This window comes from Arachis hypogaea, chromosome 1 (assembly GCF_003086295.3).
Source record: "Arachis hypogaea cultivar Tifrunner chromosome 1, arahy.Tifrunner.gnm2.J5K5, whole genome shotgun sequence".
Lineage (NCBI taxonomy): Eukaryota > Viridiplantae > Streptophyta > Magnoliopsida > Fabales > Fabaceae > Arachis > Arachis hypogaea.
The window spans coordinates 89,208,300-89,234,920 of record NC_092036.1 but is presented as its reverse complement, the minus strand read 5'-3'; the positions used below and the strand labels follow the sequence as shown (position 1 = coordinate 89,234,920).

The following is a 26,621-nucleotide window of genomic DNA, read 5'->3' as shown; positions in this document are numbered from 1 at the left end:
AGATCTTTCCTTTGTTAAAGCCCTTATACTTTCCCTTCTTGCTTGAAAATGGAAGCTAGCTTTTGGTTCTTCTTTTTGTCCTAGCTTCGGATCTTTTCTCTTTCTTCTTTCTTGGTTCAGAGATTGATGTGATTAAGGAAGAAAAGGAAGAGAGAAAAGAGAGAGTTTATGGTTCGGTGGATGTGAGACAGGATTCAAATGAATTAAACTTTGTTAACCCGGTTAGTGACTTAGTTGAAGTGAGATGGATTTGGGTGTTGTCACCGAATTGGACTTAAAGTGGATATGGGCTCACTTTCTTTCTTTTCTCTCATATGGTTCAGCAGCTTATGATGAAACAAAGTTTGGTTACGTTTAACATGATAATGGGCCAGAGTGTGTGTATGTATGGGCTTGAGCATTTGCTTCTTGGGCCAGTTTCAATTCAATTTAATTTCTACACACTAAATAAAATGCATCACACAACCAATTTGCTTTTAATCCAACAATATTTACTCATCACTTTTAATCAGTGTTTTAGTTTTCCAAACTCAACACACATCATCCATCTTTGCCTTCCACAACACCATAACCCACTCAAAACCTTCTTGAGTAGCACTCTGTTTCTCCTCCCTCATCAACTAACCCAGTCCCTATTTCAGATATAGAGTATAATGTTAACTCAATTAATCTTGATATTTGTCTTTTATCTGAGAATATCAATTTGTCACCTTATATTGTTGAGTTTTCCACAAGTAATAATGGATTAAATGATCAACTAAGGCCTTAATTTATAATGCATAAACTAGCTGGCAAGTACACCGGGTCGTACCAAGTAGTACCTCAAGTGAATGAGGGTCGATCCCACGAGAATTGATGAACTAAGCAACAATGATTAAGTGATTTACTTAGTTAGACAAACAGAAAATGGTGTTTTGAGAGTTCAAAAGCTTTAAATAGTAAATTCAGAGAATTAGAAAGCAAGTAGTGAATGGGTTGTGAAATATATGAGTAAAACAGTTAAGGTTTCAGAGATATTTATGTTCTGGATTAACTTTTCTTACCAACTATTTTAATCATGCAAGATTCGATTCATGGCAAACTATATGTGACTAAACTTTAATTCCTTGGACCTTTTTAGTCTCCTCTAACCTTCATCAACCACCAATTCCTTGGTCACTTGATTCCAATTAGGGGGTTAAGTTCAAATCTAGTTTATGTGCCACAGAAACCCTAATTACCCAAATATAAGAAGATTATATGTCACGTATCCCATTAAATCCAGATAATTAGAAATTTAGGAGAAATTGTTTTTAAGTTGTTGTTCAAGTAAAGAGCTTTTCCAAGTTTTACAAGAACTCAAATAGAACAAGGGTCATACTTCCGTTCCACCCAGATTCATAAGATAAAGAATGAAAATAATTCTTGAAATTGAAATCAAAATATGAATTAAAATAGAATAATAATAGTATTAATCCATAGAATTAACAGAGCTCCTAATCTTAACAATGGAGGTTTAGTTGCTCATGGTTCAGAGAGAAAAACTAGGTTTCTGTAAAACTGTAAAGTACGGAATGAGGTATGAGAGAAGAGATTGAGCCCGAAGGCCTGATTCTTTTCCCTTTTATATCTGGTCCTAATTAATGTAAATTATATTTTTTAAAACTAAATAATATCTTTTCCTATTTATAAATAAAATAAAAGCTTAATCAAAATATAAAATAGGATCTTTGAATTCTTCTTGCTACGTGGGACCATGGCAATCACTAAAGGCTGGCGCCTAACTTCACAATTGTGAAGTTAGGCGTGAAGGGGGGCAGCAAGCAATTGGGCGTGTTGATTGTGTCTTGGTGCCTAACTTGGGAAAAGCCAAGTTAGGCGCCACTTATACAACAGCTTTTGGCGTGTGGAGCTTTCCTTTGGCGCCTAACTTGGAGAATCCCAAGTTATGCACCACCCTTACCGAATTGCTGGAAAAAAGTGTATACTATTATACATCATTGGAAATCTCTAAAAGTTAGCTTTTCAATGCCATTAGAACCATGTTAATTGGACCTCTATAACTCGAGCTATTTCTATTAGAGTGCAGGGAGGTCAGGGTTGACTCCATCAAATCCATCTGAATGCTACCTGAAATAAACAGAATTGTACACGACTCAAAGTATCATCTATAGTGGCTAAAAGATATTTAAATCTTGATTAAACTCAACAATTTGAATGCAAATTCACTATGAAAAGATAGGAAAGATGCTCACGCATCAAAACACCAAACTTGAATTGTTGCTTGTCCTCATGCAACCAAAACTAATATAGGCTTAGGATGTGAATTTGCATGAGAAGTGAGTGTTCAATTAAGCTCATGTCTCCTCTTAAAGTGGGGTTTATATCACTTAAACTCTGAATAGTTTTGGCATCTCACTATCCTTTGAATCTGAGGAATGTCACTGTCATTCAGAATTAGAATCCGGATAGTATTGTGAATGCTCTGGCCTTTTTGCTTCGGATTAATCCTTGAACACATCAAACTTTCTTTTCTTTGGTGCTTTGCACCTTGAGCCTAGCCATAACTTTAAATATTTTATCTGAAGCTTTACTTGACACAAAAACACCATAAGCACTTAACTGCGGAACTCTCTTTTAGTTCTGATTTTTCTTTCAGTTACTCCCAGACAGTGGTGCTCAAAGCCTTTGGCATACTCTGTTAATTGCACTTGATCTCGACTCTTAGTGCTTTGTCTCAAGGATTACTTGACACATTTACACCACAAGCATATGACTAGGAAAACAACTCTTTGAGCTTTTAATCATATTTGACCTTCCTAGTTATTGATGCTCAGAGCCTTGGACCTTGCATTTATTTTTCTTTTGCTTCAATGGTTAAGCTTTTGTTTACTTCAGAGAATTCATATTAGTTCTCTAAATTCCTATTCTTCATGCATCAACATCCTTTGATTCAAATTCAAATATGCACTGTTCATATCATGCATTCAAAATTACAGATAACACCACCACATTTAAGTAAATAAGACTACTCTTAAATATAAACTCAATTTCTCATGCAATACATCACTTATTTTCTTTTCTTTTTAGATTCAAGCTCAGTAAGTGGTACATGAGACAATTGTTTTTAACTAAAAACAAATAACAAAATGAAACTAAATCTAAGAACTGAAAGTACTAAAGATCATGCAGGCAATCAAAGCAACAGAAAACAGAAGACAACAAAATAAGAACGGAAGGAGAAATAGAATGAAAGGAACTCAACCACCTCAGTTATGCTGGTGGCCATCTCATTCCTCTGGCTGTGCTCCTCCATGAAGAACATTCATCTCCCGATGGTGCCACTGATGATAAGGTAAATAGAGAGCGCACTTCTACAATACCAAACTTAAAAGTTTGCTTGTTCCCAAGCAAAGAAAAACTCTAAGGTGTCAAAAATTCCTTTTAATTGCTTCTGCTACTGTTTTAATCACTCTGCATGACCAAAACACATGTAAAATAGGAAAAATTATAAAAAAAATTGAGATAAAGTAATTTAAAACCAAAAATAAAATACCTATAATTCTAAAATCAAAATAACTATAAAATTAAAACCAAAGTAACTGCAAAATCAAGGATACTAGTAGTTGGGTTGCCACCCAACAAGCGCTTCTTTAACGTCACTAGCTTGACGATTGATTGTTGTTTTTTCTTCCTCTTCTTCCAGTTAGTTAAGAGAAATGACTTTAGTGGATATGAGGAGAAAAATGATACCCCATACAACTCTCTGATTCATTAGGACCAAGGAAAGCATATTCAAGTGTTCGGGGAGAAGACTTTAATTCAAATGTGAGCAGTGCATTCAAATTTTTCTTCTCAGGAGCTTGCATGCATAGAATTAAAGGGACTTGTATGGCTTCCTCAAGAATTATTGGAATGTGCAAGCATGGAGTGTGCATGGCTTCCTCTTTTGTTTGTGTATCATCCTCCTTTGTTTGTGCATCTTCCTCCTTTGTTTTTGCATCTTCCTCTTCTTTAATGTATGAGGGTGGAGAGTTCTCTAATTCATTGGAGTATGAGCTCCTTTGATTGATTTTCTTACTTTCTTCCATAGAATCTTGCATTGTATCTCTTGGGAAGGAATTTGCTTGTTTTTCTTCCTGGGGCTTGATAATCAACTCCACATATTTCTCTATATTTTTGAAACTCATCCTCATATCATGTATGCATTCTTTCATGAGAAGCTGATGAGCGGATAATTTATACGCTTTTTGGCATTATTTTTAGATAGTTTTTAGTAGGATCTAGCTACTTTTAGGGATGTTTTCATTAGTTTTTATGATAAATTCACATTTCTGGACTTTACTATGAGTTTGTGTGTTTTTTTGTGATTTCAGGTAATTTCTGGCTGAAATTGAGGGACCTGAGCAAAACTCTGATAGAAGGCTAATAAAGGACTGCTGATGCTGTTGGATTCTGACCTCCCTGCACTCGAAATAAATTTTCTGGAGCTACAGAACTCCAAATCGCGCACTCTCAATGTCTTTGGAAAGTAGACATCTAGATCTTTCCAGCAATATATAATAGTTCATACTTTATTTGAGATTAGATGACGTAAACTGGCGCTCAACGCCAGTTCCATGCTGCATTCTGGAGTCAAATGCCAGAAACACGTCACGAACCAGAGTTGAACGCCAAAAACACGTTACAACTTGGCGTTCAACTCCAAAAGAAGCATCTGCACGTGGAAAGCTCAAGCTCAGCCCAAGCACACACCAGGTGGGCCCCAGAAGTGAATTTCCGCATTAATTACTTACTTCTATAATCCCTAGTAGCTAGTCTAGTATAAATAGGACTTTTTACTATTGTATTCAGTATCTTTGATTATCTAGTCTTTGACCATTTGGTCTTTTGATTACGTTTGGGGGGCTGGCCATTCGGCCATGCCTGAACCTTCATCACTTATGTATTTTCAACGGTGGAGTTTCTACACACGATAGATTAAGGGTGTGGAGCTCTGCTGTACCTCAAGTTTTAATGCAATTACTACTATTTTCTATTCAATTCAGCTATTCCTGTTCTAAGATATTCGTTGCACTTCATCATGATGAATGTGGTGATCCATGACACTCATCATCATTCTCACCTATGAACGCGTGACTGACAACCACTTCCGTTCTACTTTAGACCGGGCGCATATCTCTTGGATTCCTTAATCAGAATCTTTGTGGTATAAGCTAGATTGATGGCGGCATTCATGAAAATCCAGAAAGTCTAAACCTTGTCTGTGGTATTCTGAGTAGGATTTAGGGATTGAATGACTGTGACGAGCTTCAAACTCGCGATTGTTGGGCGTGATGACAAACGCAAAAGAATCAAGGGATTCTATTCCAACATGATCGAGAACCGATAGATGATTAGCTGTGCCGTGACAGAACATTTGGACCTTTTTCACTGAGAGGATGGGATGTAGCCATTGACAACGGTGATGCCCTACATACAGCTTGCCATGAAAAGGAACAAGAAGGATTGAAGGAAGGCAGTAGGAAAGCAGAGATCCAACAGGGACAAGCATCTCCATACACTTATCTGAAATTCCCACCATTGAATTACATGAGTAACTCTATCTTTATTTTCTGCTTTATTTATTATTCAAAAACTCCATAACATTTACTATCCGCCTAACTAAGATTTACAAGATGACCATAGCTTGCTTCATACCAACAATCTCCGTGGGATCGACCCTTACTCACGTAAGGTATTACTTGGACGACCCAGTGCACTTGCTGGTTAGTTGTGTGGAGTTATGACTAAGTGTGATTCACGTTTGAGAGCGCTACCAAGTTTTTGGTGCCATTGTTGATGATCACAATTTCGTGCACCAAGTTTTTGGCGCTGTTGCCGGGGATTGTTCGAGTTTGGACAACTAACGGTTCATCTTGTTGCTCAGATTAGGTAATTTTCTTTTTTGTTTTATTTTCAAAAAATTTTCAAAAATCTTTCAAAAATTTATCCCTCTATTTTCGAAAAAATCCTTCAGAGTTTTTAAGAATGAATTCTAGAGTTTCAAAATGGTATGATGAAGCTTGGCTGGCCATCAAGCTTTAGACTAACCTTATCTGATTCCTAGGATTTTGATTGAGGGCTTTGAATTCATTACTTCTTTTTTCCTATATGTTTTTTGAAAAATAAAAAATAAAATCCAAAAAAATAATAAAATTATAAAAATAAAAAATATTTGTGTTTCTTGTTTGAATCTTGTGTCATATTTTAAGTTTGGTGTCAATTGCATATTCATTTTGTTCTTGCACTTTTCGAAAATTTATGCATTCATATTGTTCTTCATGATCTTCAAGTTGTTCTTGGTAAGTCTTCTTGTTTGATCTTGATATTTTCTTGTTTTGTTTCTTTTATTGTTTTTCATGTGCATATTTGCATCATATTGTCTAAGCATTAAAGATTTCTAAGTTTGGTATCTTGCATGTTTTCTTTGCATCAAAAATTTTTCAAAAATATGTTCTTGATGTTCATGATGATCTTCAAAGTGTTCTTGGTGTTCATCTTGACATTCATAGTGTTCTTGCATGCATCATTGGTTTTGATCCAAAATTTTTATGTTTTGGGTCATATTTGTATTTTTCTCTCTCATCATTAAAAATTTAAAAATATAAAAATATATTTTCCTTTTTTCTCTCAAAATTTCGAAAATTTGGGTTGACTTAGTTAAAAATGTTTTTAAAATTAGTTAGTTCTTATAAGTCAAGTCAAATTTTCAAATTTTAAAAATCTTATCTTTTTAAAACTTTTTTCAAAATTCAAATCTTTTTCATTTTTCTTTCATGATTTTCGAAAATTTCAAAAATTATTTTCAAAATCTTTTCTTAATTTTATTTCAAAATTTTCGAAACTTAACTAACAAGTAATGTGATTGGTTCAAAAATTTGAAGTTTGTTACTTTCTTGTTAAGAAAGGTTCAATCTTTAAATTCTAGAATCTTATCTTTTAGTTTCTTGTTAGTTAAGTAATTAATTTTAATTTTAAAAATTAAATCTTTTCTAACCATATCTTTTTAATCATATCTTTTTACTTTATCTTTTATATCATATATTTTTTCAAAATTTTATCTTTTTTCAAAAATTTAATTTTAAAATATCTTTTCTAACTTCTTATCTTCTAATCTTTTTTTTATTTTCAAATCTTTTTCAACTAACTATTTGACTTTTTGTTTGTTTCTTATCTTTTTCAAAACCACCTAACAACTTTTCTCTCTCTAATTTTCGAAAATACCTCCTTCTTTTTCAAAAATTCTGTTTTTAATTAATTAATTATTTTAAATTTTAATTTTAATTTTGTTTCTTATCTTTTATTTTCGAAAATCATTTAACTCCTTTTCAAAATTTATTTTCGAAAATTTCTCCCTCTCTCATCTTATTCTCCTTTATCCTCACCCTTGTATTTGGATTCTCCTTTCTTTATTCCCTTTCTTCTTCTACTAACAATAAGGAACCTTTTTACTGTGACATAGAGGATTCCTCTTCTTTTTCTGTTCTCTTCTCCTTCATATGAGCAGGAACAAGGAAAAAGGCATTCTTGTTGAAGCTGATCCAGAACTTGAAAGGACTCTAAAGAGGAAACTAAGAGAAGCTAAATTACAACAATCCAGAGACAACCTTGCTGAAATTTTCGAACAAGAAAAGGAGATGGCAGCCAAACCCAACAACAATATGCAAGAAGGATGCTTGGTGATTATACTGCACCTACTTCCAAGTTTGATGGAAGAAGCATCTCAATTACTGCCATTAGAGCAAACAATTTTGAGCTAAAACCTCAATTAGTTGCTCTAATGCAACAGAACTGCAAGTTTCATGGACTTCCATCAGAAGATCCCTACCAGTTCTAAACTGAGTTCTTGCAGATCTGTGAGACTGTTAAGACTAATGGAGTAGATCCTGAAGTCTACAGGCTCATGCTTTTCCCTTTTGCTTTAAGAGACAGAGCTAGAGCATGGTTGGACTCTCAACCTAAAGATAGCCTGGACTCCTAGGATAAGCTGATCATGGCCTTCTTGGCTAAATTCTTTCCTCCTCAAAAGCTGAGAAAGCTTAGAGTGGATGTTCAGACCTTCAAACAAAAAGATGGTGAATCCCTTTATGAAGCTTGGGAAAGATACAAGCAGATGACCAAAAGATGTCCTTCTGACATGTTTTCAGAATGGACCATGATAGATATATTCTATTATGGTCTATCTGAGTTCTTTAAGATGTCACTAGACCATTCTGCGGGTGGATCCATTCACCTAAAAGAAATGCCTGCAGAGGCTCAAGAACTTATTGACATGGTTGCAAATAACCAATTCATGTACACTTCTGAGAAGAATTCCGTGAATAATGGGACACTTCAGAGGAAGGGAGTTCTTGAAATTGATGCTCTGAATGCCATATTGGCTCAGAACAAAATGTTGACTCAGCAAGTCAACATGATTTCTCAAAGTCTGAATGGATGGCAAAATGCATCCAACAGTACTAAAGAGGCATCTTCTGAAGAAGAGGCCTATGATACTGAAAACCCTGCAATGGCAGAGGTAAATTACATGGGGGAAGTGATAAACCACTATTTTATGGTTTATCTTGTGCTTAATTGAGTGGATTTTATCAACTCTTTACCCACTTATTCATACTAATTGCATGGTTTTACTTTTCCTTCCTTATTATGTGATGTATATGAAAAACATGTTTCCTATGATTTAAAATTAATTATTTTAATTACCCTTTATTATCATTCGATGCCATGATTAGAGTGTTGAGTACTTTCAGATCTTCTAAGGCAGGAATGACTCAAAGGATGGAAAGGAAACAAACAAAAATGGAAGGAAAGCATAAAATGGAGTTTCTGAAGAAACTGGCAGCGACGCGACCGCATGGACGACGCGGCCGCATGCCAAACGCGAAGAAGCAGTGACGCGGTCGCATGACTGACGCGACTGCGCACCTAAAGAAGAACACCTATGGCGCGGCCGCATGACTGACGCGACCGCGCAACAAGGAAAACTCCAATTGACGCGACCGCGTGACCCACGCAGACGCATGACGGAGGCCACGCACCAGAAATTGCAGAAAATGCTCATAGCGAGTTCTGAAGCCCTTTTTGGCCCAAATCTAAGTCCAGAAGGCATAGACCAGAGGTTATGAAGTGGGGGAATGCATCCATTCGGGGGGAGTCTCCAATTTTTAGTCACTTTCCATGATTTAGGTTTAGTGGGAGAGAGGTTCTCTCCTCTCTCTTTAGGATTAGGATTTAGATTTAGGATTTTATTAGTTTTGAGGATTATCTCTTTATCAAGTTCAATATTCTCTTTTTCAATACTTTCTTTCTCAATTTAGTTTATGAATTCTTCTATGTTACAGATTACTCTTTTGAATTAATGTTATTTGAGGTATTTTAGTTTAATATTGCTTTCTTTATTATTGTCATTGATTATTCCCAATCTGAAGACATTCTTATTCCAGTAGATTTAATCCCTTTCCTTTTGGTCTTGGTTAGAAATCAGTAACTCAGGAGTTATCTTAGCTCAACATAATTGATAACTGTTATCTTTGCTAATTGAACTGAACTTCAATAATCCCAACCTTTTCTTAGGAAATAAATAGGATTCGAAGGTCAAACTAATTAGTCCCTTGACTTTCCTTTGCTTTAGCAAAGGTTAACTAAGTGGAATTAAGATTCAACTTTCATTATTATTGATAAGAATAATTAAGTCTGGACTTCCAATTTCTCATACCTTGCCAAAAGGTTTGCTTTACAGTATTTATTTATTTTAATTGCCATTTAAATTATTTGCCATATTAATTCTTCATTCTCAACCCCAATTTACAATCTCCATAATCAATAATAAGAACATACCTCCCTGCAATTCCTTGAGAAGACGACCCAAGGTTTAAATACTTGGTTATCAATTTTAAAGGGGTTTGTTACTTGTGACAACCAAAACGTTTGCACGAAGGGATTTCTGTTGGTTTAGAATCTATATCTACAACGTGACTATTCTTATAAAATTCTTTACTAGCAAAAATCCTAACGTCAAAATGGCGCCGTTGCTGGGGAATTGCAAACATGTGCCTTATTATTGGTTATTGTAAATATTTAAAAAAAAATATTTTTCTTTTACTTGTTTATTTGTTTCTCCTTTTTCCCCCTTATTTTTGATAACTACTATGAATTCTCACCCCTCTCGCTTTGAGTTTGGTTCTAACTTTGTTGAAGGAAATAGAAACCACAGCAGGAATATGCATCAAGGTCATACCAATCAAGGATGGATGGAGCCAAGAGGATCTAATCAACCCTTTAGGCAACAACACCCTCCAAGACATCATGGACAACGACCATTCTACAATGCATACCCAGCTGAAAGATTTGGTGGACTGCCTAGTAACTACCAACAAGCCCCACCCTTTGCTCAAAGACCATCCTCTCGACATAATTTCGAACCACTACACTCACAAGCTTTCTTTCACCATTCGCCACCATATGTTCCTTATCCGCCCCAACGCTAGTCCAATTACTCCCAAGAACCACCACTCTCCTACGCACCATGTCCATATCCATCAAGCCAAAAATCACAGGTTCACTTCGAGGAATCAGTAAACTAGTTCAATGCAACCCTTCATCAACTGGAGCAAGCAATAAATCAATTATCTTCCAGACGTTCAGACACTCAATAGACTCCCATGGCTTCATGTGGAGAATCTAATGAAGAACGCAACACGAAGAAGACACTAGAGACTCCAGTGGACAGCATAGAGCATAACTTCATACTGGAACAAGTAGAGGACGTTGTCATTGTAGAAGAAGAAGAGTTGGTTGAAGATTTAGGAGATGCTGAACCTCCTAGGAAATACATAGTCATGGAAGACCCTGTCAAGGATGTTACAATTAACGCAAAAATTCTCTCATCAAAAGAGGAGGTTGCACAGCCTCCAATGCATATATCTTATGAAGAACTGGACGGAGTAACTCAAGACACATGTTTCCTTGATGATGATAGTCACCAGTCAAGTCCCCCTAGTGATGAACTTGCACCCGCAAGTGAATTCTTTGAGACAGAAGAATCTTCCCCAAGTGAATACGAAGATGATGCAGAGGTAGACTTTTCTCAACCTCCTAATTATGACTCAAGTGATGAGAAAGATATAGAAGACTTTGACCAGGACATGGCTGGAATGGAAAAAGTTTGCAAGGAAGTGGAGAAATTCACTGAAGACCACAAAGGAGTAGAGCTTGCAGAACCACTAAAAACACTGATCCCAAGGCCACTACCAACCAACACAGACTTCAAGTGGGTAAAATCCTTAACTCTTATCTTTATTTTTCCACTTAAATACGGTTTACTTGAAATAGATGGCCAGCTTAGAGCTCTCTGTGGCTTTAAGAGTAAGAGGGAAATGGCTCGTACTCAGAGCTGGTGCACAAGGTTCAATAAGGTTCCACGCTTCAACTCGAAGTGCAAGGATTGGTATCATGCTCAATCGAATGGATCTCGGAAAACGTTTGGTCATCTTGGTGAGAATTTAATTTCGAAACCGCCCGGATGGAAAAGAATAGATCAAAATGAAAGCGGATTTGGAACCAAAGTTTGGGATCCTGGAATATATTCTGATATTCATCACCTCGGGAGCCTAAAAATCTGTTTGAAGCTGCTCAGAAGCTTCACATGCCTAGTTTGGGACCCCGGAGGCTACTGGAACTCCAAACATTGGTGGAGATTTCTGGATGAGTTCAAGCACAAGCCGCCATAACAGGAAGCTCCTCAATTGTCCAACTTAAAGAATTTAACTAAAAGTGCTAGGTGGGAGACAACCCACCATGGTATGATCGTTCCTTTTTCATTTTTATTTAGTTTTATTTGTTTTCAAGTTTTTCATTGAAACTAGAATTACTCATAACATTCATATCATTTTGCATTCTGCATACTGCATATTAAAAAAATGCCACGCGACGCGACCGTATCAGCGATACGTCTGCGTCGAAAGGAGAGGGGAGAAAATAAAAACGAACAGAGAGTCACGCTGGAGCGTGGCTGGAGGTGTGCCAGTGGCACAAATCGACCCACGTGACCGCGTCGCCGACGCATCTGCGTCACATGGGAATAATGGCCTCACACGCGACCGCGTGACTCACGCGGCCGCGTGCCCTGATTTTCGACGTAAAAAGGGTGCACAATGAATTATTGTGCGAGAGTGGTGCTGGATTGGTGCTGAACGCACAGTTCTACCCATGCGGACGCATGGCTCACGCGTCCGCGTCATTCCCTTCTAAATCTCACTCACGCGATCGCATACCCCACGCGATCGCGTCACCCCAAATTTGGCAAATAAAATAATTCGAACAGAGAGTTGTGCAGGCGCGAGGCTGCACTCGCGCCAGAAGCATAACATGTGTCACGCGACCGCGTCGAATAACTTAAAACGCAAGTCACGCGACCGCGTGCCCCACGCGTCCGCGTCGCTTGCGCCGCACAGCTTATCCTAATTTGCCAAATATCTTATCTTTTCTTCCCCAATCCTAATTTTTCCCTCCCTCCTTTCTTACTCACTTCTTTCCCTTCTCATTCTTCTTATCTTTCATTTTATTTTACTTAATTTATTTGTATATTTCATTCATTGCATTTTAATTTAGTGCATATTTTTCTTTTCTTTTCTTTTCTAAATTTATTATTTTTCATTTGGTGTTGATTTTCTTATTTAACTGTTGCATCTTTTCTAGTGTCATTTTGATGCTTAGTGACTTGTTTTACAATATTGGGTAATGTTAATTTTCTGTCAATGTCAATCTTTTATACCTGTATTCCTTTTACATTGGCAAGAACTTACATTGTCTTTCATTACCCACTCTCTTCCCCATTGTTGTACATTTTGTCCCACTGGCATGCCATGGCTTCTATTGTTTTCTCACGTACATGTTGAACCTTCCATGTAAATGAGACCCTTATCATTTGGCATTAACCCAGCCATACTTCATTTATTTTCTTATCTTTATTTCTGGGTTACTTTTCTTCCCTATTTTCTTTCAGGATGGCCACCCGGAAGGGAAGCGGAAGACGTTTACATGGGGAGAGAAGACAAGTCCATCTGCACAATCTTTGGAGAAAAGCACAGTTGGAACAACCCGTCCACCTGCACATCTTAGCATGCGCTGAGGACGGTGCAATCTTTAAGTGTGGGGAGGTCGATACCAATCTCCATGGGTTAGTTATTTCCTATTTCAACACCAATGTTTTATTTTATTTGATAGTTCATTGTTGCATTTGCATATTTGTTTGATTTTTGCATATTTTACCACTTGGTTAAAGTAATAATTTCTTTTGCAAGAAACTTTTTATAGCATTTCACTAATTTGAATAAAATTTTTTGTTACACTTGTTTGAAGTTGTATTTGGAACATGGTTTTTGAGCCAAAGAACACACAACCTGTGAGATTTTGAGCTTATTTATATGGTTACATTATTTAACCATAAATTTTTATTCTTGTGTGTTTCCTTCTCTATAATTGCAATCTCTGCTTTGTTCCATTCTATATGTCTAATATTTAGTGTATTTACATATTTGCATATGATTGAGGCCATTATTTGATTTTAGCTCACTTATCCCAAATAAGCCTACACTTTACATCACCCTTGTTAGCCACCTTGAGCCTTTTAACCCCCTTCTGTTCTATAACCACATCACTAGCCTTAAGCAGAAAAACAAAAGTAAAAATTCCAAATTGAATATTTGGTTAGCTTAAGATAGAGATTATGTATCAACTAAGTGTGGGGAAACTGTGGGAACATGGGTTAATAAGGGAATGTATCATGTTCTAATTTATTTGAATATTGGGAATTTGGGAACCGACTCATGAAAAACCAAAATATATATAAATAAATAAATATATATATATATATATATATATATATATATATAATGGAAAATCCATGTGCATTGATAAGTTATATTTCAGACAAAAAAAATCAAATCAATAAATAAGTAAGTGAATAAGGGGATAAAATTACCCCAATGTTAAGCTTTAATAAAGATCAATGCACATGTGATAAAAGTAAAGAAATATAAAAAAAATTTGGTACATGAGTATGGGAATTATATAAAAGTGGGAATTATGGGTAGCTAGGCATGATTTTAGAAGTTATATAGAATGTATGTATGTTAGGTGATAGCTCAGGTTACTCAAAGATTCAATTTATAGATCACTTAGCCATACATATATCCTCACCCTTGCTTGGCCCCATTACAACCTTGAAAAGACCTCATGATGTGTGCATTGGTACATTAAATATTTGTTGATTGGTTAGATGAAGAACAATGTTTAGAAAGCATGACTAGGGAAGAGTAGAGTGATTACGCTATACACTAGAGAGATTAGAGTGATATACACTACCAGTGAGGGTTCAGTGCTTAATTCTATGTTCCCTGCTTTCATGAGCTATCTTCTTACAAGTTTACTTGTCTTTATTTTATATGATTTGAATTAGTGAAATCTGATTTATGTTTGTCTTGGAGAACTTATTTATTTTTAACCAAGTAGGTAGAAACATTTTTGCATGTAGTTGCATTCATATAGATAGGTTGCATTTCATACATCCTACCATTCCTCTTCATCTTTATAGTTTCTCTTGAGCTTAGCATGAGGACATGCTATTGTTTAAGTGTGGGGAGGTTGATAAACCACTATTTTATGGTTTATCTTGTGCTTAATTGAGTGGATTTTATCAACTCCTTACCCACTTATTCATACTAATTGCATGGTTTTACATTTCCTTCCTTATTATGTGATGTATGTGAAAAACATGTTTCCTATGCTTTAAAATTAATTATTTTAATTACCCTTTATTATCATTCGATGCCATGATTAGAGTGTTGAGTACTTTCAGATCTTCTAAGGTAGGAATGACTCAAAGGATGAAAAGGAAACATACAAAAATGGAAGGAAAGCACAAAATGGAGTTTCTGAAGAAACTGGCAGCGACGTGACCGCATGGACGACACGGCCGCATGCCAAGCGCGAAGAAGCAGCGACGCAGCTGCATGACTGACGCGACCGCGCGACAAGGAAAACTCCAATTGACGCGACCGCGTGACGGAGGCCACGCACCAGAAATTGCAGAAAATGCTCATAGCGAGTTCTGAAGCCCTTTTTGGCCCAAATCTAAGTCCAGAAGGCATAGACCAGAGGTTATGAAGTGGGGGAATGCATCCATTTGGGGGGAGTCTCCAATTTTTAGTCACTTTCCATGATTTAGGTTTAGTGGGAGAGAGGTTCTCTCCTCTCTCTTTAGGATTAGGATTTAGATTTAGTTTATGAATTCTTCTATGTTACAGATTACTCTTTTGAATTAATGTTATTTGAGGTATTTCAGTTTAATATTGCTTTCTTTATTATTGTCATTGATTATTCCCAATCTGAAGACATTCTTATTCCAGTAGATTTAATCCCTTTCCTTTTGGTCTTGGTTAAGAAATCAGTAACGCGGGAGTTATCTTAGCTCAACATAATTGATAACTGTTATCTTTGCTAATTGAACTGAACTTCAATAATCCCAACCTTTTCTTAGGAAATAAATAGGATTCGAAGGTCAAACTAATTAGTCCCTTGACTTTCCTTTGCTTTAGCAAAGGTTAACTAAGTGGAATTAAGATTCAACTTTCATTATTATTGATAAGAATAACTAAGTCTGGACTTCCAATTTCTCATACCTTGCCAAAAGGTTTACTTTACAGTATTTATTTATTTTAATTGCCATTTAAATTATTTGCCATGTTAATTCTTCATTCTCAACCCCAATTTACAATCTCCATAACCAATAATAAGAACATACCTCCCTGCAATTCCTTGAGAAGACGACCCGAGGTTTAAATACTCGGTTATCAATTTTAAAGGGGTTTGTCACTTGTGACAACCAAAACGTTTGCACGAAGGGATTTCTGTTGGTTTAGAATCTATATCTACAACGCGACTATTCTTATAAAATTCTTTACTAGCAAAAATCCTAACGTCAGGAAGCCTTTGGCAACACTTATAACCCCTCATGGAGAAATCATCCAAATTTCTCATGGAAGGATCAACAAAAGCCTCAGCAAGGCTTTAATAATGGTGGAAAAACAGGCTCAGCAATATCAAGCCTTATCCATCATCTTCTCAGCAACAGACAAAGAATTATGGACAGAGTACCTCTAACTTAGCAAATTTAGTCTCTGATCTATCTAAGGCCACTTTACGTTTCATGAGTGAAACAAGGTCCTCCATCAGAAATCTGGAGGCACAAGTGGGCCAGCTGAGTAAGAAAATTACTGAAACTCCTCCTAGTACTCTCCCAAGCAATACTGAAGAGAATCCAAAAAGAGAGTGCAACGCCATTGATATAATCAACATGGCCGAATCTAGAGAGGAAGGAGAGGATGTGAATCCCAATGAGGAATACCTCATGGGACGTCTCTCAAGCAAGAAGGAGTCCCCTATTGAGGACCCAAGGGAATCTGAGGCTCATATAGAGACCATAGAGATCCCATTAAACCTCCTTCTGCCATTCATGAGCTCTAAAGACTTTCTTCCTCTGAAGAGAATGAAGACGTAACTGGAGAGCAAGTTGCTCAATATTTAGGAGCTGTCATGAAGCTGAATGCCAAGTTATTTGGTAATGAGACTTGGGAAGGTGAACCTCCTGGTGGACGAAATTGTGATCACATCAATGTAGTATTCTTTGTTGTTGTATGGAATCCTTATTATGGCACTTATGTGTGGACACAACTCCGTTCAACTAACCAGCAAGTGTACTGGGTCGTCCAAGTAATACCTTACGTGAGTAAGGGTCGATCCCACAGAGATTGTTGGTATGAAGCAAGCTATGGTCATCTTGTAAATCCCAGTCAGGAGGATAAAATTATGGAATTTAGAAAATCAAATATGATTAAAAGTAAACAAAAAATAAAATGGATAGAGATACTTATGTAAATCAATAGTGGAAATTTCAGATAGGCGTATAGAGATGTTGTGATCCTCTTGAATCTCTACTTTCTTATTACATTCATCCTATCCTTCTTACTCCTTTCCATGGCAAGCTGTATGTAGGGCATCACCATTGTCAATGGCTACATCCCATCCTCTCAGTGAAAATGTTCCTATGCTCTGTCACAACACGGTTAATCATCTGTCGGTTCTCAATCAGGATGGAATAGAATCCCTTGATTCTTTTGCGCTTGTCATCACGCCCAGCCTTCAGGAGTTTGAAGCTCGTCACAGTCATTCAATCCCAGAATCCTACTCGGAATACCACAGACAAGGTTTAGACTTTCCGGATCCTCATGAATGCCGCCATCTATCTAGCTTATACCACGAAGATTCTGTTGGGGAATCTAAGAGATATGCGCCCGGCCTAAGGTAGAACGGAAGTGGTTGTCAGTCACGCGCGTTCATGGGTGAGAATGATGATGAGTGTCACGGATCATCACATTCATCAAGTTGAAGTGCAACGTATATCTTGGAATAAGAATAAAAGAGAATTGAATAGAAAGTAATAGTAATTGTATTGAAACTTGAGGTACAGCAGAGCTCCACACCCTTAATCTATGGTGTGCAGAAACTCCACCGTTGAAAATACATAAGTGAAAGGTTCAGGCATGGCTGAATGGCCAGCCCCCAAAATGTGATCACAGGATTCAAAATACAATCCAGGATGATAATATGATAGTAAAAAGTTCTATTTATAATAAACTAGCTCCTAGGGTTTACATGAGTAAGTAATTGATGCATAAATCCACTTCCGGGGCCACTTGGTATATGTTTGGGCTGAGCTTGATCTATCCACGAGCTGAGGCTTCTCTTGGAGTTGAACTCCAAGTTATAACATGTTTTGGGCGTTCAACTCCGGATCATGACGTTTTTCTGGCGTTTAACTCCAGACAGCAGCATGTACTTGGCGTTCAACGCCAAGTTACGTCATCAATTTCCGAATAAAGTATGGACTATTATATATTGCTGGAAAGCTCTGGATGTCTACTTTCCAACGCCGTTGAGAGCGCGCCATTTGGAGTTCTGTAGCTCCAGAAAATCCATTTCGAGTGCAGGGAGGTCAGATTCCAACAGCATCAGCAGTCCTTTTGTCAGCCTTTTTCAGAGTTTTGCTCAAGTCCCTCAATTTCAGCCAGAATTTACCTGAAATCACAGAAAAACACACAAACTCATAGTAAAGTCCAGAAATTTTAATTTGACATAAAAACTAATGAAAACATCCCTAAAAGTAGCTCAAACTTACTAAAAACTATCTAAAAACAATGCCAAAAAGCGTATAAATTATCCGCTCATCACAACACCAAACTTAAATTGTTGCTTGTCCCCAAGCAACTGAAAATCAAATAGGATAAAAGAAGAGAGTATACTATAAATTTCGAATTATCAATGAATATTAATTATAATTACATGAGCGGGACTTGTAGCTTTTTACCTCTGAACAGTTTTGGCATCTCACTTTTTCCTTTGAAGTTCAGAGTGATTGGCGTCTCTGGGAACTTAGAATTTTGGATAGTGTTATTGACTTTCCTAGTTAAGCATGTTGATTCTTGAACACAGCTACTTATGAGTCTTGGCTGTGGCCCTAAGCACTTTGTTTTCCAGTATTACCATCGGATACATAAATGCCACAGACACATAACTGGGTGAACCTTTTCAGATTGTGACTTAGCTTTGCTAAAGTCCCCAGTTAGAGGTGTCCAGGGCTCTTAAGCACACTCTTTTGCTTTGGATTACGACTTTAACCACTCAGTCTCAAGCTTTTCACTTGGACCTTCATGACACAAGCACATGGTTAGGGACAGCTTGATTTAGCCGCTTAGACCTGGATTTAATTTCCTTAGGCCCTCCTATCCATTGATGCTCAAAGCCTTGGACCCTTTTTACCCTTGCCTTTTGGTTTTAAGGGCTATTGGTTTTTTCTGCTTGCTTTTTCTTTTTCTTTCTATTTTTTTTTCTCGCCAAATTTTTTTCGCCACTTTTTTTTTTCACAAGCTTTTGCTTTTTCACTGCTTTTTCTTGCTTCAAGAATCAATTTCATGATTTTTCAGATTATCAATAACATTTCTCTTTGTTCATCATTCTTTCAAGAGCCAACAATTTTAACACTCATAAACAACAATATCAAAAGACATATGCATTGTTCAATCATCCATTCAGAAAACAAAAAGTATTGTCACCACATCAATATAATTAAATTAAATTCAAGGATAAATTCGAAATTCATGTACTTCTTGTTCTTTTGAATTAAAACATTTTTTTCATTTAAGAGAGGTGAAGGATTAATGGATTTTATTCATAGCTTTAAGGCATGGTTACATACTAATGATCATGAAGTAGAGACACAAAACATAAATAAACACAACATTAAAAACCGAAAAGCAGAAAGAAATAAGAACAAGGAATGAGTCCACCTGGGTGAGGGTGGCGCCTTCTTGAAGGTCCAATGGTGCTCTTTGAGCTCCTCTATGTCTCTTCCTTGCTTCTGTTGAATGATTCCCAGTAATTTTGGTGTTTCTACCCTTAGTTGCTTCCAATATTTGTGTGGAGGACAATTTATCCCCTGAGGTATCTCAGGGATCTCTTGATTTGCAGCCACATGTTCTACCACTGAGCTATGACGGCTTTATATGAGTCTTTCCATCTCCCAAGACTCAGAGGTGGAAGCTTTTGTCTTCCCTTTGAGGTTTCTCTGGCCTTAGGTGCCATTAATGGTAATGGAAAAGCAAAAAAAAAAAACTATGCTTTTACCACACCAAACTTAAAATATTGCTCGCCCTCGAGCAAGAGAAGAAAGAAGAGAAGAAGAAGAAGAAGATGGAGGTGAGTGAGGGGAGATGGATTCAGCAATATGGGTGGGAGTGGCTGGGAAAGAGAAGTTGAATTGTAAAGGTAGGTGGGGTGTATGGGGAAGAGTGGATAGATGTAGGTGGTGAATGAAAAACAGAAGGGATGACCATGAATGGAGTGAGAGAGGGCGAGGTAGGTGGGGATCCTGTGAGGTCCACAGATCCTGAGGTGTCAAGGAATTCCATCCCTGCACGAAATAGGCATGTAAAATGCCTTGGCACACCATTTTGGCGTTTAAACGCCCATTGGTGCACATTCTGGGCGTTCAACGCCCATGTAAAGCATGTTTCTGGCGTTGAACGCCAGTTTCATGCTTGTTACTGGCGTTCAGCGCCAGTTTTTCCTCTCTGGGCACATTCCTGGCGTTCAGCGCCAGGATGTTGCTTGTTTCTGGCGTTCAGCGCCAGAATGGTGCTCTGTTCTGGCGTTGAACGCCGGCCAGATGCATCTTACTGGCGTTGAACGCCAGCCTGTGCGTCCTCCAGGGTGTGATTTTTTTCTTCTGCTGTTTTTTATTCTATTTTTAATTTTTATGATTTTTTCGTGACTCCTCATGATCATATACCTAATAAAACACAAAATAACAATAAAATAAAAATTAGATAAATAAAATTGGGTTGCCTCCCAACAAGCGCTTCTTTAATGTCAATAGCTTGACAGTGGCTCTCATGGAGCCACAAGGTGATCAGGTCAATGTTGTATAGTCCCAACACCAAACTTAGAGTTTGGATATGGGGTCTTGACACCAAACTTGGAGTTTGGTTGTGGCCTCACAACACCAAACTTAGAGTTTGACTGTGTGGGCTCTTCTTGACTCTGAACTGAGAGAAGCTCTTCATGCTTACTCTCTTTTGTCACAGAGGGATGGCCATGTGCCTTAAACACAAGGTAGTCCCCATTCAATTGAAGGACTAATTCACCTCTGTTGACATCTATCACAGCTTCTGCTGTGGCTAGGAAAGGTCTTCCAAGGATGATGCAATCATCCTCTTCCTTCCTAGTGTCTAAGATTATGAAATCAGCAGGGATGTAAAGGCCTTTAACCTTCACTAACACGTCCTCTACTATTCCATAAGCTTGTCTCAATGACTTGTCAGCCAATTGTAATGAGAACAAGGCAGGTTGTACCTCAATGATCCCCAGCTTCTCCATTATAGAGAGTGGCATAAGATTTATCCCTGACCCCAGATCACATAGAGCTTTTTCAAAGCTCATGGTGCCTATGGTACAAGGTATTAAGAACTTGCCAAGATCTTGTTTCTTTTGAGGTAGAGTTTTCTGAATCCAAGTATCTAGTTCACTAATAAGCAAGGGAGGTTCACTTTCCCAAGTCTCATTACCAAACAACTTGGCATTCAGCTTCATGATAGCTCCTAAATATTGAGCAACTTGCTCCCCAGTTACATCTTCATCCTCTTCAGAGGAAGAATAGTCTTCAGAGCTCATGAATGGCAGAAGGAGATTTAATGGAATCTCTATGGTCTCTATATGAGCCTCAGATTCCTTTGGATCCTTAATAGGAAACTCCTTCTTGCTTGAGGGACGTCCCAGGAGGTCTTCCTCACTAGGATTTTCGTCCTCCTCCTCCCTTGTGCATTCGGCCATATTGATCACATCAATGGCCTTGCACTCTCCTTTTGGATTTTCTTCTGTATTGCTTGGGAGAATACTGGGAGGAGTTTCAATAACTTTCTTACTCAGCTGGCCCACTTGTGCCTCCAGATTTCTGATGGAGGATCTTGTTTCATTCATGAAACTGAAAGTGGCCTTTGACAGATCAGAGACTAGATTGGCTAAATTAGAAGTGTTTTGTTCAGAATTCTCTGTCTGTTGCTGAGAAGATGATGGATATGGCTTGCTATTGCTTAGCCTATTGCGTCCACCATTGTTAAAGCCTTCTTGAGGCTTTTGTTGATCCTTCCATGAGAAATTTGGATGATTTCTCCATGATGAGTTATAGGTGTTTCCATAAGGTTCACCCATGTAATTAACCTCTGCCATGGCAGGATTCTCAGGATCATAAGCTTCTTCAGAAGCTGCCTCTCTAGTACTGTTGGATGCATGTTGCCATCCATTCAGATTTTGAGAGATCATGTTGACCTGTTGAGTCAACACTTTGTTCTGAGCCAATATGGCATTCAGAGCATCAATTTCAAGAACTCCTTTCTTCTGAGGTATCCCATTATTCACTGAATTCCTCTCAGAGGTGTACATGAATTGGTTGTTTGCAACCATGTCAATGAGTTCTTGAGCCTCTTCAGGCGTTTTCTTCAGGTGAATAGATCCACCTGCAGAATGGTCCAGTGACATTTTCGAAAATTCAGAGAGACCATAATAGAATATATCTAATATGGTCCATTCTGAAAACATGTCAGATGGACATCTTTTGGTTAGCTGTTTGTATCTTTCCCAAGTTTCATAGAGGGATTCACCATCTTTTTGTTTGAAGGTTTGAACATCCACTCTCAGCTTGCTCAGCTTTTGAGGAGGAAAGAATTTATCCAAGAAGGCTGTGACCAGCTTATCCCAGGAGTCCAGGCTATCCTTAGGTTGTGAATCCAACCATATTCTAGCTCTGTCTCTTACAGCAAAAGGGAAAAGCATGAGTCTATAGACTTCAGGATCAACTCCATTCGTCTTTACAGTCTCACAGATCTGCAAGAACTCAGTTAAAAACTGATAAGGATCTTCAGATGGAAGCCCATAAAACTTGCAATTTTGTTGCATTAAGGCAACTAGCTGAGGTTTCAGCTCAAAGTTATTGGCTCCAATGGCAGGAATGGAGATGCTTCTTCCATCAAATTTGGACGTTGGCTTTGTGAAGTCACCAAGCATTCTCCTTGCATTATTATTATTTTCGGCTGCCATCTCCTTCTCTTGTTCTAAAATTTCTGAAAGGTTACCTTTAGAATAATTTAATTTAGCTTCTCTTAATTTCCTCTTCAGAGTCCTTTCAGGTTCTGGATCAATTTCAACAAGAGTGCCTTTTTCCCTGTTCCTGCTCATATGAAAGAGAAGAAAACAAAAAAAGAAAGAGGAATCCTCTATGTCACAGTATAGAGATTCCTTTATGTTAGTAGAAGAAGAAGGGGGTAGAAGAATGAAGAAGAATGGTTCGGATTTTTAGATGAAGAATGGTGAAGAGAAGTGTTAGTAATTAAATAATTAAATAGAATAAAAAAAAGAGAGGGAGAATTTCGAAAATAAATTTGAAAAAGGGGTTAGTAATTTTCGAAAATTAGAGATAAGATAAGATTAAAATTAAAATTTAAAGACAAAAAGAATTTTTGAAAAAGAGATGAGATATTTTCGAAAATTAGAGAGGGAGAAGTAGTTAGGTGGTTTTGAAAAAGATAAGAAACAAACAAAAAGTTAGTTAGTTGATTGAAAAAGATTTGAAATCAAAATTGAAAAGATAAGAAGATAAGAAGTTGGATAAGATATTTTGAAATCTAATTTTGAAAAAGATAAAATTTTTGAAAAAGATCAATTAAAAGATAAAAAGATTTAATTCAAAAATTTTGAAATTGTTTACTTTACTAACAAGAAACTACAAGATAAGATTCTAGAACTTAAAGATTGAACCTTTCTTAACAAGAAAGTAACAAACTTCAAATTTTTGAACCAATCACATTAATTGTTAGCTAATTTTCGAAAATTTAATATAAAGATAAGAAAAAGATTTTGAAAATATTTTTGAAAAAGATTTTTGAAATTTTCGAAAAATAGAAAAAAAAATGAAAAAGATATGATTTTTGAAAAATATTTTGAAAAGATAAGATTTTTAAAATTGAAATTTTGACTTGACTTGTGAGAAACAACTAATTTTAAAAATTTTTGACCAAGTCAACCCAAAATTTCGAAAATTTGGAGGGAAATAAGGAAAAGATATTTTTTTGATTTTTGAATTTTTAAAGAAAAACACTAAAATGACCCAAAACATGAAAATTTTGGATCAAGACACAAGATGCATGCAAGTATGCTATGAATGTCAAGATGAACACCAAGAACATTTTGAAGATCATGATGAACATCAAGAACATAATTTTGAAAAATTTTTGATGCAAAGAAAACATGCAAGACACCAAACTTAGAAATTTTTAATGCTTGGAAAGTATGAATGCAAAGATGCACATGAAAAACAACAACCAACACAAAACAAGAAAACATCAAGATCAAACAAGAGGACTTATCAAGAACAACTTGAAGATCATGAAGAACACTATGAATGCATGAGATTTTCGAAAAAATGCAAGAAAAATTTTAAAAGCATGCAATTGACACGAAACTTAAAAATTAACACAAGACTCAAACAAGAAACACAAAATATTTTTGATTTTTATGCTTTTCTAATTTTTTTTTGTATTTTTATTCTAATTTTTTTCGAAAAAAACATGGTTAGAAAAACGAAAAAGAAAAGAAAAATTTTGAAAAAGATTTTTGAAAAGAAAATTACCTAATCTGAGCAACAAGATGAACCGTCAGTTGTCCATACTCGAACAATCCCCGGCAACGGCGCCAAAAACTTGGTGGACGAAATTGTGATCACATCAATGTAGTATTCTTTGTTGTTGTATGGAATCCTTATTATGGCACTTATGTGTGGACACAACTCCGTTCAACTAACCAGCAAGTGTACTGGGTCGTCCAAGTAATACCTTACGTGAGTAAGGGTCGATCCCACAGAGATTGTTGGTATGAAGCAAGCTATGGTCATCTTGTAAATCCCAGTCAGGAGGATAAAATTATGGAATTTAGAAAATCAAATATGATTAAAAATAAACAGAAAATAAAATGGATAGAGATACTTATGTAAATCAATAGTGGAAATTTCAGATAGGCGTATGGAGATGTTGTGCTCCTCTTGAATCTCTACTTTCTTATTACATTCATCCTATCCTTCTTACTCCTTTCCATGGCAAGCTGTATGTAGGGCATCACCGTTGTCAATGGCTACATCCCATCCTCTCAGTGAAAACGTTCCTATGCTCTGTCACAGCACGGCTAATCATCTGTCGGTTCTCAATCAGGTTGGAATAGAATCCCTTGATTCTTTTGCGCTTGTCATCAGGCCCAGCCTTCAGGAGTTTGAAGCTCGTCACAGTCATTCAATCCCAGAATCCTACTCGAAATACCACAGACAAGGTTTAGACGTTCCGGATCGTCATGAATGCCGCCATCTATCTAGCTTATACCACGAAGATTCTGTTGGGGAATCTAAGAGATATGCGCCCGGCCTAAGGTAGAACGGAAGTGGTTGTCAGTCACGCGCGTTCATGGGTGAGAATGATGATGAGTGTCACGGATCATCACATTCATCAAGTTGAAGTGCAACGTATATCTTGGAATAAGAATAAAAGAGAATTGAATAGAAAGTAATAGTAATTGTATTGAAACTTGAGGTACAGCAGAGCTCCACACCCTTAATCTATGGTGTGCAGAAACTCCACCGTTGAAAATACATAAGTGAAAGGTTCAGGCATGGCCGAATGGCCAGCCCCCAAAATGTGATCACAGGATTCAAAATACAATCCAGGATGATAATATGATAGTAAAAAGTTCTATTTATAATAAACTAGCTCCTAGGGTTTACATGAGTAAGTAATTGATGCATAAATCCACTTCCGGGGCCACTTGGTGTATGTTTGGGCTGAGCTTGATCTATCCACGAGCTGAGGCTTCTCTTGGAGTTGAACTCCAAGTTATAACGTGTTTTGGGCGTTCAACTCTGGATCATGACGTTTTTCTGGCATTTAACTCCAGACAGCAGCATGTACTTGGCGTTCAACGCCAAGTTACGTCATCAATTTCCGAATAAAGTATGGACTATTATATATTGCTGGAAAGCTCTGGATGTCTACTTTCCAACGCCGTTGAGAGCGCGCCATTTTGAGTTCTGTAGCTCCAGAAAATCCATTTCGAGTGCAGGGAGGTCAGATTCCAACAGCATCAGCAGTCCTTTTGTCAGCCTTTTTCAGAGTTTTGCTCAAGTCCCTCAATTTCAGCCAGAATTTACCTGAAATCACAGAAAAACACACAAACTCATAGTAAAGTCCAGAAATTTGAATTTGACATAAAAACTAATGAAAACATCCCTAAAAGTAGCTCAAACTTACTAAAAACTATCTAAAAACAATGCCAAAAAGCGTATAAATTATCCGCTCATCACCTCCCTTGCTCATTAGTGAACTAGATACATAGGTTCAGCAAACCTTACCTCAAAAGAGACAAGATCCTGGAGAATTCTTAATACCCTGTACCATAGGCACCATGACCTTTGAAAAGGCTCTGTGTGACCTGGGGTTAAGCATAAATCTTATGCCACTCTCTGTAATGGAGAAGCTGGGGATCATTGAGGTACAGCTTGCCATATTTTCATTACAATTGGCAGACAAGTCAGTAAGATAGGCTTATGGATTAGTAGAGGACGTATTAGTGAAGGTTAAAGGCCTTTACATCCCTACTGATTTCATAATCTTAGACACTAGGAAGGAGGAGGATGAATGCATCATCCTTGGAAGACCTATCCAAGCAACAGTAGAAGCTGTGATAGATGTTAACAAAGGAGAATTAGTCCTTCAATTAAATGGGGACTACCTTGTGTTTAAGGCTCAAGGATCTTCTTCTTTAACAATGGAGATGAAGCATGAAAAACTTCTCTCAATACAGAGTCAAACAAAGCCCCCCACAATCAAACTCTAAGTTTGGTGTTGAGGGGCCACAGCCAAACTCTAAGTTTGGTGTTGGGAGTCTACAACATT

The 26,621-nt window shown here is 37.1% G+C and overlaps 1 non-coding gene across 1 annotated transcript; it reads right to left on the bottom strand.

Moving 5' to 3' along the window:
- Positions 1-8,056: 8,056 nt before the first annotated feature.
- On the bottom strand, positions 8,057-8,160 carry LOC112717166 (small nucleolar RNA R71). The gene has a single exon (XR_003160592.1). It is a non-coding gene; the product is annotated as a small nucleolar RNA R71 (small nucleolar RNA).
- Positions 8,161-26,621: the final 18,461 nt, after the last annotated feature.